Below are 16,414 nucleotides of genomic sequence, written 5' to 3'. Positions count from 1 at the left end.
AACATTGAGACTGGTTTAGTTCACTTTGCTTCTTGTCCCTTAATTCTTTGTTGCCATCTAAAATAGAAGCCTGTCTAGTCATCAGTCTTCTCATATTCCAATACCATTACCTGCTGTGTTCAATTCATTTTCCCATTGCTGTGCTTCCTGCCAATTCTTTGCATTGTAGAGACCCATGCTTCCCTATCCTTTATAAATAAACTTTCCTGTTTTTTCATTAACTGGAACTTGGCTCTCCCTCAGCCATATTTACATTAGGGCTATTTCAAATGGGAGGTGCTCATTTTCTCACTTTATTACTATAGGGTGTGAACAGGTGGATTATAGGAGTTTTTGCCCCTATATTCCTGATTTCTATTACCACACTTTGAGACCTCTGCTATTCAGCTGTACTGTCTATCCTCATCACTGTCATGTCTGGTTACTGTGTTACATTCATTGAGGACTTGGATGGTTCATGGGCATCTCTGCCCCAGCCCTGCCATCATTCTGGGCAATATCATGATCATGGATGACCTTACAGTTTCTGGACCTCCACCCCCAATAGTCATTTTCACACCATTTAGCAAACCAATTTCAAGGCCATACCTTGGACTCTGTCAAAACTTAGTTCCGGAATGTTAAATTCTAGGACCCTATTCATACTATGATTTTTAATGTCTTGTCCTTTGATCTCTTCCTCTCAGTATATTTACTCTCTGACCTCAAGAAACCTCCAATTGCTTAATCACTTTTTGCTTCCAATCAGTTCACTCTGGCTTCACCCCCTTTCTTCTCCGTTTAGCATAGACTGCATGGCCTGTTACTCTTGGTCTGTTGTTTCCCCATCACACTGGCCCTGCAGAACCTTGTCCCTGGATCCTTTTAGCCATCTGACTCTCTTGCTCTCGTGGTCTGCTGAATACTACTGAGTACTCACCATTGATTGGTGGCACCACAAATTGACTCAAGTAGGCTGCTCTCAAAGCAGTTCAGCAGCCCCAATGGTCCAGCAATCTCTTCAGTTCTTAAAGACTGTTTGATACATTTGTCTCCCCATCCTACCACCTCTCTACCCTCAGCAGAGGCCTACTTCCACTGAAGAAATTGAAGGTAGCAGGAGAGCTCTAAGCTTCCCTGGTCACCTATACCAACAGCATCCTCTTCTGTCTCAGAAGTGTCTGTCCTCTGGCCAACACTGTGAATGTATAGGCAAATGAGTGAGTCAGTGAATCCCATCCCGTCTTAATTTTTTAGAGACCTTGTTCCATCAGTCACCCCCTCTCTTTATCTTCAGTGTCTCCTCTCTCTCTCTCATTTAGCGTATAAGCGTGCTCAAGTCTCTCCTATGTTAATATTCTCCCTTGAACCTATCTCTCCTCTCCTGCTCTCTTTTTCTTCTTTCCTTTGTAGCCAAGACCCATTTGTTCTCTCTACTTCACTTTCAATTCATTCCTCAGTCTATTGTAATCTGGATTCTACCTTCAACATTCCACTGAAAGTGCTCTTACTAAAGCCATCAACTAACTACATATTGCTAAGTCCAGTGGACACTTCAATTGTTGACCTTTCTTCAGCATTTGACACTGTTGTCCACTCCTTTTTATTTGTTAAGGAAGATTCGCCCTGAGCTAACATCTGTTGCCAGTCTACCTCTTTTTAGCTTGAGGAAGATCCCCCCTGAGCCAACATCCGTGCCAGTTTTCCTCTATTTTGTATGTGGGTCACCGCCACGGCATGGCCGCCGATGAGTAGTGTAGGTCCATGCCCAGGAACTGAGCCCAGGCTGCCGAAGCAGAGCACGCTGAGCTTAACCAGGCTGGCCCCTGTCCATTCCCTTTCAAAACTCCTCCTTTGGCTTCTTGGTCACTGCTTTTTTCTAATTTTTCTTCTCTCTAGCTGCTGTTTAGTCAGCCTCTTTTCCTCTTTACTCCCTTAAAATGGTGTCATCAGAGGCTCTTCTCCATATACTCTCCTTGGATGCCCTTCCAATTCCAATTGCCCCTTTTATTCAGATGTTTCCCAAATTAATGTCACCTGCCCCTGTTTTCTTTCTTTGCTCTTTAATCAACTGTCTGGTAAACATTTCCACTTGTATTTGTTTTAATCACTCCAAACTCTGTGTGTCAAAGCCCAAACTTACCTCGTTCCCACACGGAAACCATTTCCTCTTTAGAATAGCTAGTTGCCCAAGCCCAAGTTCTGTGAACCATCCTCTATTCTTTCTGACCACTCACTTCCAGTATGCAATTAGATGGTCACTCAATCCTTTAGATTCACCTCGCTTATCTTTTATCTCCATCTCCTCTGTTCCCATTGTGATGCATTAGTTCAAGCCCTTATCACTTTTCACCTGGATGTCTGTACTAGTCTTTAGTCTGTTCAATCTCTAGTTTATCTTCCAGATTACTACCAGAATGAACGATCTAAAGAGCCAGTCTGTTCATTACATTGTCCTATGGAGTCTGCCCTCTGTTTACCTTTCTGTGCTCGTCTGCTTCCACACACACCCTCAGTGACTGCTCAGACACAGATTTTCGTTTCTTTGTACAGGCTAGGCTCTTTCTGGAATGCTCTTCTAGCTCTTATTGAGATGTCAGTTTAAATGCTACCTCTTCAGAGGCCTCCTTGTTCTCTCTCACAACAGCTTATTCTGCTCCATTATGGGACTTTGCAATATGTGGTATATTTGTTTATGAGTTCTATGAGGGCAGGGACTTTGTTTCCTTTCTCTCTCTATACCCAGCAACTAGAACAATGTGCTGCATATAGTAAACATTCAATAAATAACTTGAATGAATGCTGTTTCATGCCTTTGTTCCTCCCTATATATTGTTGTCCCTCTCAATTTATTGTTCTCTATATTTGGACTGCCATGTCCTCATCTACCCTTTTACTACCTCCTCATTCTTCATTCTTCTCATCCCAAAACTCTTCTGAGAAGTCTTTCAGATTATTCCTGTCCTCCTAATCTGATTTAGTTGTCCTTTCATGGAGCTCTGATAGCATTTAGATTATACAGTGGCTCTTAAAATGTGGTCTCCTGCAGCATCGGCAGCACCTGGGAATTTGTTAGAAATGCAGATTCTTGGGCCCCACCCCAGATATCCTGAATCAGAACCTCTGGGGCAGAGCCAACAACCTGCATTTTAACAGGCCCTCTAGGTGATGCATGCTGAAGTTTGCGAACCACTAGACTGTATTATAGTAACTGAATTTATATCTCCAGGATCTAGCATAATACCTAGAACAAGATTATTGTAAAGATCTTCCTTACGAAGAACTGAAATCCATCTCCGTGTAGCCTCATATGTCAATCCTAATTCTTTTGAGGATGTGAAAAACTAGTTCAACTGCCTCTGTTTGGCAGCCTTTCGATATTTGACATTAGCCATTATTTCTACTTCCCCACCCCTCATCTTCAATCCTCTGGCTTAATATTCTTATGTGCTATGACTTTGAGTTCTTTCAGACTCAAACTTGTTGAATTTCTCTGAACTAACTGCAACTTACTTCATATCCATCCTAAATATATATTCAGAGCATCCTTTTAGCTTTCAAGCTACAATTCTAAAGGTGGCACTATATGTCTGTATAGTCACTGCAACAAGATGGAGTTCACAATGAACATGAATAGTATTCCATTTGTATAGTTGGAGATGTACAGTGGAAACCAAAGGTGGTCTGAAGCTCTGAATATTCTCTATCTCAAAGAACCTGGCCTTGGTAACGTGAAAGTAATTCTGTAAAGTGGTTTCATATAACTAAATTGGTGGTTCTCAACCCTGGTGGCATGTTAGAATCATCTGGAGAGCTTTAAAAAACCATCCCTGCCGCTCCCACCCCAGACCAATTGAATCAGAGTATCTTGGAGTAGAGCCCAAGAACCAGTATTTTTTTGAACAGCCTTATAGAGGTCTAATACCATAAAATTCACTCATTTTAATGTATGAGTTAATGATTTTTAGTACATTTACAGAATTGTGCAGCCATCACCACAATCTAACTTTAGAATGTTTCCATCACCCCAAAAAGAAACTTCATCCCCATTCACTATCTGTTTCCACTCCCAACCCCAGGTAGTCACAAAACTACTTATGTCTCTGTAGATTTGCCTTTTCTAGACCCAAGCATTAGGATTTTTTAAAAAACTTCCAGGTGATTTTCATAATGCAGCCAGGGTTGAGAACCACAGTTCTAAATGTATTATAAGGCATCTTAATGATTTTTAAGAGCTGTGTATAATAAGGATATTTCACATATTTTCCGATTTGTGCCTCCCACCTTTGCCAGTGCATGCAGCCATCACCAGTATGCCAAAATCATTAATTTGATAATGGAACTTAATAGACCATTCTATTATTTTCCCATTATACCTTTTAGTAGCTATTCAAAATTGCCTCCCGTTTTTTCCCCAAGCTATTTTAAAACATCTCTAGTCTGCTTTTTTCCCTTTAGCTCATAAGTTATTGGCAATGGAAATTATCTCAGGAGCAGTCTCCCTGAGATAATTTAGTCTCCAGAAATTATTGCAACATACCATCCATAAAGTTATTTTCTTTTAAGTAGCTTTCACATTGGTGTTTCTTCACTTGGTGTTTCTTCACTAGATGTTTTGCTGTCTGACTAACCTCTCTGCCAAATATAGATTTTTGCTTTATAAATACACTAATATTTCCAAAACTTTTGGGGGAAAATATATATTTTTTTGAAAAATAATACTTGCACATTTGTTTAAAAAAATACTAAAATGAAGATATAAATTAAAATCATCCGTCACCAAAAAATGACCACTGTTCAGATTAAACCAAATTTCTTTCAGACAGCTATCCATGCATATTTATGTATGCATATATACAAATATGGACATCTTTATATAAATGAGGTCACACTCTATGTACTGCTTTATAACTTCTTTTACTTAATAACAAGAACATTTGTATAAGACAATAAATATAGATTTGTGTCATTTTTAATGGCTATATAGTTTTGCATTAAATGGATTCTTAGTGGTTTTTAAGAGCTATGTATACTGAGGACACTATTTCTGTGTCTTGTGTTGCAAATGTTTGACCACCTTGTTATTAGCCTTTTAACCTTATTTATATTTTTTTCTTTATAGAAGTTATTAAATTTTCTGATGTAAACTTAACCTCTGTAATTTTATAATTCCTAGTTTTCCTCACATGCTTAGAATGACCTTCTCCTCTATAAGATAATAAAAATACCTCCATGATTTTGCTTAATACTTTCATAGTTTTATTCTCTATACTAAATCTTTGTTCCATTTTGAATTAATTGGTGTGAGGGATGCTATTTCTTTAAATTATTCCTCTCTTGACTACATTTCTTAAATTTCTTACAGCATACTCATTCACTCTTTAAAGTATCTGAGCATCTGCCTTGCATTTCTATGCATGTGTAAATATAGTCATTGCAAAACCTTTCATATTCAAACACAACTTTACATATGTGAATACATTCAATATATTCATGGCATTAGTTATCTATTGCTGTGTAACAATCTCACCACAAATTTAGCAGCCCAAAACAACACACATTTATTACCTCACAATTTCTGTGGGTCAGGAGTTAGGGCACAACTTTTCTGGGTCTTCTGCTTCAGGGTCTCACAGGCTGTAAGCAAGGTGGTGTTTAAGGTTGTGATCTCAGTTGAACCTTGGCTGGGGAAGAATCTCTTCCAAGCTCATGTGGTTGTTGTAGCATTTAGTTCCTTGTGGGTTGTCAGACTGAGGCCCTCAGTTTTTTTTTTGGCCACCTGCCAGAGGCCATCCTCAGTTCCTTGGCTCATGAGCTTTCCCAACGTGGCCACTTATTTCTCGAAGCCAGCAAAGAAAAGGATCTCCTAGGGAGACAGACAATTTTATATCATATAATCATGTACACATACATCTTGTCACCTGTGCCATATTCCATTGGTTAGAAGTAAGTCACAGGTCCTGCTCACACTCAAGAGGAGGAGATCACCCAGGGTGTGAATACCAAGACCATGGGGAGCCATCTTGGAGACTGCCAACTCACAGTCAGTGTGAGTAATATGCTGCATCAGATTAAGATTGAAGTGCCTGAGAAAAGAAGCTAACCTCTTTAGGCCTCACAAAATTCACTCTATCCATGCTTTCCTATTCAAGTTAGATTGAAAAAGAAAAGCGTATTGGGGGCTGGCCCCATAGTGTAGTGGTTAAGTGCGCGCGCTCTGCTGCTGCCGGCCGGGGCAGATCGCGGGCGCGCACTGATGCACTGCTTGTCAGGCCATGCTGTGGCGGTGTCCCACATAAAGTGGAGGAAGACAGGCACAGGTGTTAGCCCAGGGCCAGTCTTCCTCAGCAAAAAGAGGAGGATTAGCATGGATGTTAGCTCAGGGCTGATCTTCCTCACAAAAAAAAAAAAAAAAAGAAAAGTGTAATGGCTTTGTTTTTCTAATGTTCTGGAGAAGAAAAGCAGTAACTTTTTTCACTCATGCTAAACTTATAAGATTGCTGCCATTGGGGTGATTATAACTACCCTTTGGTCAATCCCCTCCTGCATTTGATGGAGCAGTTCTTTTCTGCTGCTTAGAGAAATAGAAATCTCCAAATCTCATCAAGTCTATATCTTTTTTTGTGTGTGTGTGAGGAAGATCAGCACTGAGCTAACATCTGATGCCAATCCTCCTTTCTGAGGAAGACTGGCCCTAAGCTAACATCCATGCCCATCTTCCTCTACTTTATATGGGACACCGTCACAGCATGGCTCGACGAGCAGTGCATTGGTGCACGCCCGGGATCCGAACCGGCGAACCCCGGGCCACTGCAGCGGACCGTGTGTACTTAACCACTTGCTCCACTGGGCTGGCCCCTGTTCATATCCTTTTTGATGTCTATGCAAAGCATTCTTGATTTTTAAACTACAATTCTGGATGAAAGAATCAGATCTCCCTGAATTTTTTAATTCAGAAGATTTACAGTATGCCTAGTTAAGAGACTTTGCAAATTTGTTCTCTCTGTACATTTTTTTTTTCTTCTGTAGCCTCATGCTTTTGGAGACTGTCAGCAAAAATTGCTGTATTTTCCATTCTCAATTTCCATTCATGGATATGGAAATGTGAGGATTCTTTTATCATTGGAAGTACTCTCTTTTTATCTTTCCCATGCATCCTGGGAATTTCTATTTTGTTTCTAGGGATGGGTAAATTGGGAGTTTAGTCAATTGATTTCTTGATATGTGGTAAGAAAGGATAAGAGGCAAGAGAAGAAACTGGAAGCAGAATTGAGAGTTTTAAAGGATCTCATCCCAAGTTTGTAAACTAATAATAATTCCTTTTCAAGGTGATAAGATTGCTGTCTCTGCTACTGATGGGCAATGCTGTCTCTGCTACTGATGGGCAATTTTTATATATCCACTTGCCTACAGACTTGTTTACACCTCAGCAGGGGCATGAGTCAGTGCTGGCTTTGTGTGTGTGTTTTGCAGTTCTCAGATATATTTAATATTCTATTGCTCTAGGTTCTATGGAGATATAGATATATATATATATATCTATATCTCCTAAATCATGTCTTAGAATTACATAGCCCTAAGATTTCCAGGCATCCTAATGTCAACTTTTCCACGCTTCTGCTACCAACAGGATAGTATCTAAATCATCCTAAACGATGGCTAATGCTTGCATGAAAAATGTGTCTGGGAATATGTATAAATAGCCTAGTTCCATCTTGTTGTTTTTCCTAATATTACTAATTAAGCTACCGTTGTACAATAAATATTTGTTTACTGAGCAAAGATTTTTCTGATTTATGAGATGGCTCCAGTTGTGTGGGAGATATTGAGACTAAGGGAGATGATGAGTGGGTAGGCGGTGGGAGAAGATGTGCTGAGTTCACATGAAATTCCCAGTTCCCAAGATATTTCTCTGCTAAGCTGTGTTTTTCCAAGTTGTATCTGCACCCTCTCTGGTTTGCCGAGAGGGAAGGAAAGAGGGAAAATTTGTTTTTTTATTTAAAAAAAAATTTTTTGTGTGTGTGAGGAAGATCGACCCTGAGCTAACATCTGCCAATCCTCCTCTTTTTTTGCTGAGGAATATCCATGCCCATCTTCTTCTACTTTATATGGGACGCTGCCACAGCATGGCTTGACAAGTGGTGCATCGGTGCGTACCCAGGATCGGAACCGGCGAACCCCGGGCCACCGCAGCGGAGTGCGCGCACTTAACCACTTGTGCCACCGGGCCAGCCTCAGGGAAAATATGTTGTAATCTAAAGAAGAACAAGGATCTGATAACTAAGGTCAAGATGAAGGGAAGGGACAGTAGATAAAAAATAGTGTTAGAATATTCTGATGGAGTTACAAAGGACGCTGGAATGAAATGTGAAAAATTCTGGTATTAGGACCTATCTAATGGAAATTGAGGTATAAAATGCTCCCTCTTTTTTCCCCTCTTTTCAAGTTATTTCTTTCCAAGTAGTCAACAAGCATTGCCCTTATGGCTACAAAGAGCCACATAGGCCCAATACCAAAGCAGCCGCAGGCTCTGGTCCAAAGAACAGATGGTGCGAGAGGCAACAGGATGGGCGGAACAGAGCCATTGCCACACGTGAGGTGAAGACTAGAGATCTATGCAAACCAGAATGGAGGGCATGCTACAGGATGAAACTCACTATAGCAGGCCTGCCACAAGGGAGAGAGGGAGTCCACAGCCTGTCATGGGAGAAGAATACCATGGGTACAAAGTAAAAGCAGGAAAAGAATGAATAGTGGGTGATCCATGTCACAGAGTGAAACCATACTCTATTATTTCTTCAAAGTAGCAGCATAGGTTCCCAGAGCAGAAAGCCAGCAAGGATTCCTCTTGAATTCATGTTTTTTTTGTGTGTGTGTGTGTGTGTGTGAGGAGATCAGCCCTGTGCTAATATCTGCCAATCCTCCTTTTTTTTTTTTTTTGGCTGAGGAAGACTGGCCCTGGGCTAACATCCGTGCCCATCTTTCTCCACTTTATATGGGATGCCGCCACAGCATGGCTTGCCAAGCAGTGCGTCGGTGCGTGCCCAGGATCCAAACCTTCGAACCCACTTAACTGCTTGCGCCACTGGGCCGGTCCCTTGAATTCATGTTTAAAAAATGCCCTCAGACTGAAATTACTAAACAGAGTAGTGCTTATGTTAACTTGGGAAGCTGCATTCAGGGGTGGATCTAGGTTTCGTAGGACCTGAAGTTTAGAAAATTGTGGGGGCCCTCTTTATGAAAAATAGTGTAAAATTAAGAATTCAAAACTAGATACAGGGAATTGGAAGGCACCCATGCAAGTGAGGGGCCCTGAAACTTAAGCTTTATTAACTTGCTGGTATATCTGCCTCTGCTAGGTGAAGCAGAAGAATCCGGGGAGAACTGAATTCAAATCCTGACTGTGTTACTTAGTTGCTTTGGAATCTTGGGCAATTTACTTCTCTTTCCAGCTCCAGTTTCTTTTTAATTTTTTTAATTTTTTATTTTTTTCATTACTTTTAATGTGAAATTTTTGTTGTACGTTTTTGTTTATCACTCACCATATAAGTGCATCCCTCCACCTCTTGTGCCCACCCCCCACCCCCTGAGCCCCTGGTAACCACCAAACAGATCTATCTGTGCATGTGTTGGTTTATCTTCCACATATGAGTGAGATCATGCACTGTTTGTCTTTCTCTGTCTGGCTTATTTCACTCAACATAATACCCTCCAGGTCCATCCATGTTGTTGCAAATGGGACAATTTTGTCTATGGCTGAGTAGTATTCCATGGTATATCTATACCACATCTTCATCCATTCATCAGTCAAGGGACACTTGGGTTGCTTCCATGTCTTGGCTGTAGTGAATAATGCTGCGATGAACATAGGGGTGCATAAGCCTCTTTGCATTATTGATTTCAGGTTCGTTGGGTAAATACCCAGTAGGGGGATGGCTGGATCATAAGGTATTTCTATTTTTAATTTTTTTGAGGAATCTCCATACTGTTTTCCATAGAGGCTGCACCAGTTTGCATTCCCACCAGCAGTGGATTAGGGTTCCCATTTCTCCACAGCCTCTCCAGCATTTGTTGCTTTTTGTCTTGGTGATTATAACCATTCTAACGGGTGTAAGGTGATATCTTAGTGCAGTTTTGCTTTGCATTTCCCTGATGACTAGTGATGTTGAGCATCTTTTCATGTGCCTATTGGCCTTCTGTATATCTTCTTTGGAGAACTGTCTGTTCATTTCCTCTGCCCATTTTTTGGTCGGGTTTTTTGCTTTTTTGTTATTCAGTTGTGTGAGTTCTTTACATATTATGGAGATTAATCCCTTGTCAGATATACGGTTTGCAAATATTTTTTCCCAGCTGGTGGGTTCCCTATTCATTTCCATCCTGGGTTCATTTGCCTTGTAGAAGCTCTTTAATCTGATGAAGTCCCACTTGTTTATTTTTTCTTTTGTTTCCCTTGTCTGAGGAGACATGGAATTCAAAAAGATCCCTTTACGGCTGATGGCGAGTAGTGTACTACCTATATTTTCCTCCAGGAGTTTTAATTTTTTGTTTATTGCAGTAACATTGGTTTATAACATTGTAAAACTTTCAGGTGTACATCATTGTACTTCCATTTCTGCATGGACTACATCATGTTCACCACCAAAATACTAACTACAACCCATCACCACACACATGTGTGAATTATCCCTTTCACCCTCCTCCCTCCCCCCTTCCCCTCTGGTAACCACCAATCCAATCTCTGTCCCTATGTGTTTGTTTATTGTTGTTATTATCTACTACTTAATGAAGGAAATCATACGGTATTTGACCTTCTCCCTCTGACTTATTTCACTTTGCATTATACCCTCAATGTCCATCCATATTGTCACAAATGGCTGGATTTCGTCGTTTCTTATGGCTGAGTAGTAACCTCCAGGAGTTTTATAGTTCCAGGTCTCACCTTCAGGTCTTTGATCCATTTTTTTTTTAATTTTTTGTTTATTGCAGTAACATTGGTTTATAACATTGTAAAAATTTCAGGTGTACATCATTATACTTCTATTTCTGCGTAGATTACATCATGTTCACCACCAAAATACTAATTACAACCCATCACCACACACATGTACTGAATTATCCCTTTCACCCTCCTCCCTCCCCCCTTCCCCTCTGGTAACCACCAATCCAATCTCTGTCCCTATGTGTTAGTTTATTGTTGTTATTATCTACTACTTAATGAAGGAAATCATACGGTATTTGACCTTCTCCCTCTGACTTATTTCACTTTGCATTATACCCTCAGTGTCCATCCATGTTGTCACAAATGGCTGGATTTCATCGTTTCTTATGGCTGAGTAGTATTCCATTGTGTATATATACCACATCTTCTTTATCCATTCCTCCCTTTGAGTTAATTTTTGTGTATGGCAAAAGAAGGTGGTCTATTTTCATTCTTTTGCATGTGGCTGTCCAGTTTTCCCAGCACCATTTATTGAAGAGACTTTCCATTCTCCGCTGTATGTCCTTAGCTCCTTTGTCAAAGATTAGCTGCCCGTAGATATGAGGTTTTATTTCTGGACTTTCAATTCTGTTCCATTGATCTGTGTGTCTGTTTTTGTAACAGTACCATGCTCTTTTAATTACTATAGCTTTGTAGTACGTTTTGAAGTCAGGGATTGTGATGCCTCCAGCCTTGTTCTTTTTCAGGATTGCTTTAGCTATATGGGGTCTTTTGTTGCCCCATATGAATGTTAGTGTTCTTTGTTCTATTTCTGTGAAGAATGTCCTTGGGATTCTTACTGGGATTGCATTGAATCTGTAGATTGCTTTAGGTAGTATGGACATTTTAACTATGTTTCTTCTTCCAATCCAAGTGCATGGAATATTTTTCCATTTCTTTATGTCATCATTGATTTCGCTCAATAATGTCTTATAGTTTTCATTGTATAGGTCTTTCACTTCCTTGGTTAAATTTACTCCTAGATATTTTATTCTTTTTGTTGCAATTGTAAATGGGATTGTCTTCTTGAGTTCTCTTTCTGTTAGTTTGTTGTTGATATATAGAAATGCAACTGATTTCTTTAAGTTGATTTTGTACCCTGCCACTTGGCTGTAGTTGTTGATTATTTCTAATAGTTTTCCAATGGATTCTTTAGGGTTTTCTATATATAAGATCATGTCATCTGCAAACAGTGAGAGTTTCACTTCTTTGTTGCCTATTTGGATTCATTTTATTCCTTTTTCTTGCCTAATTGCTTTGGCCAGAACCTCTAGTACTGTGTTGAATAAGAGTGGCAAGAGTGGGCACCCTTGTCTTGTCCTTGTTTTCAGAGGGATGGCTTTCAGTTTTTCCCCATTGAGTATGATGTTGGCTGTGGGTTTGTCAAATATGGCCTTTATTATGTTAAGATACTTTCCTTCTATACCCATTTTGTTGAGAGTTTTTATCATAAATGGATGTTGGATCTTGTCAAAAGCCTTCTCTGTATCTATTGAGATGATCATATGGTTTTTATTCTTCGTTTTGTTAATGTGGTGTATCACATTGATTGATTTTCAGATGTTGAACCATCCCTGTGTCCCTGGTATAAATCCCACTTGATCATGGTGTATGATCTTTTTAATGTATTGCTGTATTCTGTTTGCCAATATTTTGTTGAGGATTTTTGCATCTATGTTCATCAGGGATATTGGTCTGTAGTTTTCCTTCTTAGTATTGTCTTTGCCTGGCTTTGGTATCAGGGTGATGTTGGCCTCATAGAATGTGTTGGGAAGTGTTCCATCTTCCTCTATTTTTTGGAATAATTTGAGAAGGATAGGTATTAAGTCTTCTTTGAATGTTTGGTAAAATTCTCCCAAGAAGCCATCTGGTCCTGGACTTTTATTTTTTGGGAGGTTTTTGATTACTGTTTCAATCTCTTTACTGGTGATTGGTCAGGTTCTCTATTTCTTCTTGATTCAGTTTTGGGAGGTTGTATGAGTCTAGGAATTTATCCATTTCTTCTAGATTGTCTAACTTGCTGCCGTATAGTTTTTCATAGTATTCTCTTATACTCTTTTGTATTTCTGTGGTATCTGTTGCAATTTCTCCTTTTTCATTTCTAATTTTATTTATTTGAGCCTTCTCTCTTTTTTTCTTGGTGAGTCTTGCTAAGGGTTTGTCAATTTTGTTTATCTTCTCAAAGATCCAGCTCTTTGTTTCATTGATCCTTTCTACTGTTTTTTTAAATTTCAATTTCATTTATTTCTGCTCTGATTCTTATTATTTCCCTCCTTCTGCTGACTTTATGCTTTGTTTATTCTTCTTTTTCTAATTCCTTTAGGCATAGTTTGAAGTTGCTTATTTGGGCTTTTTCTTGTTTGTTAAGGTGAGCCTATATTGCTATGAGTTTCCCTCTCAGCACCACTATTGCTGCATCCCATATGAGTTGGTACAGTGTATTTTCATTTTCATTTGTCTCCAGATATGCTTTGATTTCTCCTTTAATTTCATCAATGATCCATTGGCTGTTTAGTAGCATGTTGTTGAGTCTCCACAGCTTTGTCACTTTCCTGGTTTTTTCCTTGTAGTTGATTTCTAACTTCATGGCGTTGTGGTCTGAAAAGATGCTTGTTATGCTTTCAATCTTCTTAAATTTAAGCATGACTTTAAATTATAAGCATGCCTTGTTTCCCAACATATGGTCTATTCTTGAGAATGTTCCATGTGCCCTTGAGAAGAATGTGTAATCTGCTGTGTTTGGATGGAGTGCTCTGTATGTCTATGAAGTCCATCTCATCTAGTTTTTCATTTAGGTCCATTATTTCTTTATTGATTTTCTGTCTGGATGATCTGTACATTGATGACAGTGGGGTGTTAAGATACCCTACTATTATTGTGTTGTTGTTAATATCTCCTTTTAGGTTTGTTAATAGTTGCTTTATGTACCTTGGTGCTCCTGTATTGGGTGCACATATATTTAAAAGTGATATGTCTTCTTGGTGGAGTGTCCCTTTTGTCATTATATATTGCCCCTCTTTGTCTCTCATTACCTGTTTTATCTTGAAGTCAACTTTGTCTGATATAAGTATGGCGACACCTGCTTTCTTTTGTTTGCCATTAGCTTGGAGTATTGTCTTCTGTCCTTTCATTCTGAGCCTGTGTTTGTCTTGAGAGCTGAGATGTGTTTCCTGGAGGCAGCATATGGTTGGGTCTTGATTTTTAATCCATCTCACCACTCTGTGTCTTTTGATCGGAGAGTTCAGTCCATTTACATTTAGGGTAATTATTGATATATGAGGGCTTTTTGTTATTTTATTGCTGTTTTTCCAGTTCTTTTGCATTTCTCGTCCTGTGTGTTTTGGACTACCAATTCAGTTTCATAGTTCTGTATGGCAATTCTCTTAGTTTTCTCTTTCTTTATCATGTGTAATTCTGTTCTGATTATTTGGTTAGTGGTTACCATGAGGTTTGTATAAAAAATCTCATGGATGTGATAGTCCATTTTTTGATTGCCTCTTATTCCCTTCGACTAAATTGATTCGATCCCTTTCCTCTTCCCCTTCTATGTTATTATTGTCACATCTTATTCATTCTTGTGTTGTGAGTTCGTGTTTAACATGATGAGGTTATATTTATGGTTGGTGCTTACCTTCCCTCAATCTTTGATTTTGTAATTAAGTGTTTGCTAATCTATTTTGATAGAGGACTGCAATTTTTCTGGTTTTGTCGACCTATTTTCCTCCTCGTTCAAAACTTTGATTCCCCTTTCTCTTTTTTTCCTCAAGGATGAGGGCCTTCTTGAGCACTTCTTGTAGTGTGGGTCTTGTGGCAATGAACTCCCATAGCTTTTGTTTATCTGGGATAGTTATTATTTCTCCATCATATCTGAAGGATATTTTTGCTGGATAGAGTATTCTTGGCTGAAAATTTTTGTCCTTCAGAATTTTGAATATATCGTTCCACTCTCTTCTAGCCTGTAATGTTTCTGTCAAGAAATTGGCTGAGAGCCTGATAGGAAATCCTTTGTATGTTATTTTTTTTTTTTGTCTAGCTGTCCTTGATATTTTGTCCTTGTCGTTGACTTTTGCCAGCTTTACTACTATATGCCTTGGAGAGGGTCTTTTCATGTTGATATATTTAGGAGATCTATTTATTTCATTCACTGGTATTTCCAGCTCCTTCCCCAGGTTTGGGAAGTTCTCAGTATTATTTCTTTGAACAAGTTCTCTGCTCCTTTTTCCCTCTCTTCTCCCTCTGGAATACCTATGATCCTTATGTTGGATTTTCTAATTGAGTCGGATATTTCTCGGAGAGTTTCTTCACTTCTGTTTAGTCTTAGTTCTCTTTCCTTCTCCATCTGGAGCACTTCTGCATTGCTGTCCTCAATATTGCTAATTCTTTCCTCCATATTGTCAGCTCTGATGCTTAAGGCTTCCAGATTTGTCTTTATCTCCTCTATTGTGTTTTTCATCTCTAAGATTTCTTTCTTTTTTTAAAGATTTTATTATTTTTCCCCCCAAAGCCCCAGTAGATAGTTGTATGTCATAGCTGCACATCCTTCTAGTTGCTGTATGTGGCACATGGCCTCAGCACGGCCGGAGAAGCGGTGCGCGCCCGGGATCCGAACCTGGGCCGCCAGCAGCGGAGCGTGCGCACTTAACCGCTAAGCCACAGGGCCGGCCCTCTAAGATTTCTGATTGTTTTTGTTTTATAGTTTCAATCTCTTTTGTGAAGAAACTCCTGATTTGACTGAATTGTCTGTGTTTTCTTGTATTTCATTAAGCTTTTTTATGATGCTATTTTGAATTCTCTGTCATTAAGGTTATACATTTCTGTGCTTTCCGGGTTGACTTTTGAGTGCTTGTCATTTTCCTTTTGGTCTGGAGATTTAATATATTTTTGCATGTTGCCTGTCAGTGTTGGCTTACCTTTCCTCATAGTGAAAATATGTGGTTTCAGTTTCCTCTTGCTGCTGCTGGGTGGGGGTCAAGGACTGTGTATTCTGGCCCGCCTCAATCCGCAGGCACTCTTGTCGGCCCCTGGCTGATGTGTGGTGTGGCTGAGGGGATGCTGCTGGCGGGGGAAGCATGGAAACAGCTGGGGCTGGAGCACAGCTAAGCCAAAGGAGCTGGGGCTCGGGTGCAGGTGGGTTGAAACAGCTGCAGCTGAAGTGCTGCTGGGCCAAAGAAGCCGGAACTGGAGTGCGCTGAGCCGAAGAAGGAGGAGCTGGAGCACTGCTGGGCCAAAGAAGCTGGAACTGGAGTGCGCTGGGCCAAAGAAGTTGGAACTGGAGTGCGCTGGGCCAAAGTCACTGGCGCCAAGTCAGCTGGAGCCTGGGCACAGGCCAAGCCGAAGCAGCTGGAGCCAGGGCGGTGGGGGGGGCAGTCAAGCCGAAGGAGCCGGGGGCAGGGCACGTTCCAGCAGAAAGAGCTGGGGCCGTGGCATGGTGGAGCTGGGGAAGCTGGGGCCATGGCT

This window comes from Ceratotherium simum, chromosome 17 (genome assembly GCF_057802395.1).
Source record: "Ceratotherium simum simum isolate JZ-2026a chromosome 17, ASM5780239v1, whole genome shotgun sequence".
NCBI classification, from domain to species: domain Eukaryota; kingdom Metazoa; phylum Chordata; class Mammalia; order Perissodactyla; family Rhinocerotidae; genus Ceratotherium; species Ceratotherium simum.
Note: the sequence above shows the minus strand (reverse complement) of the source record.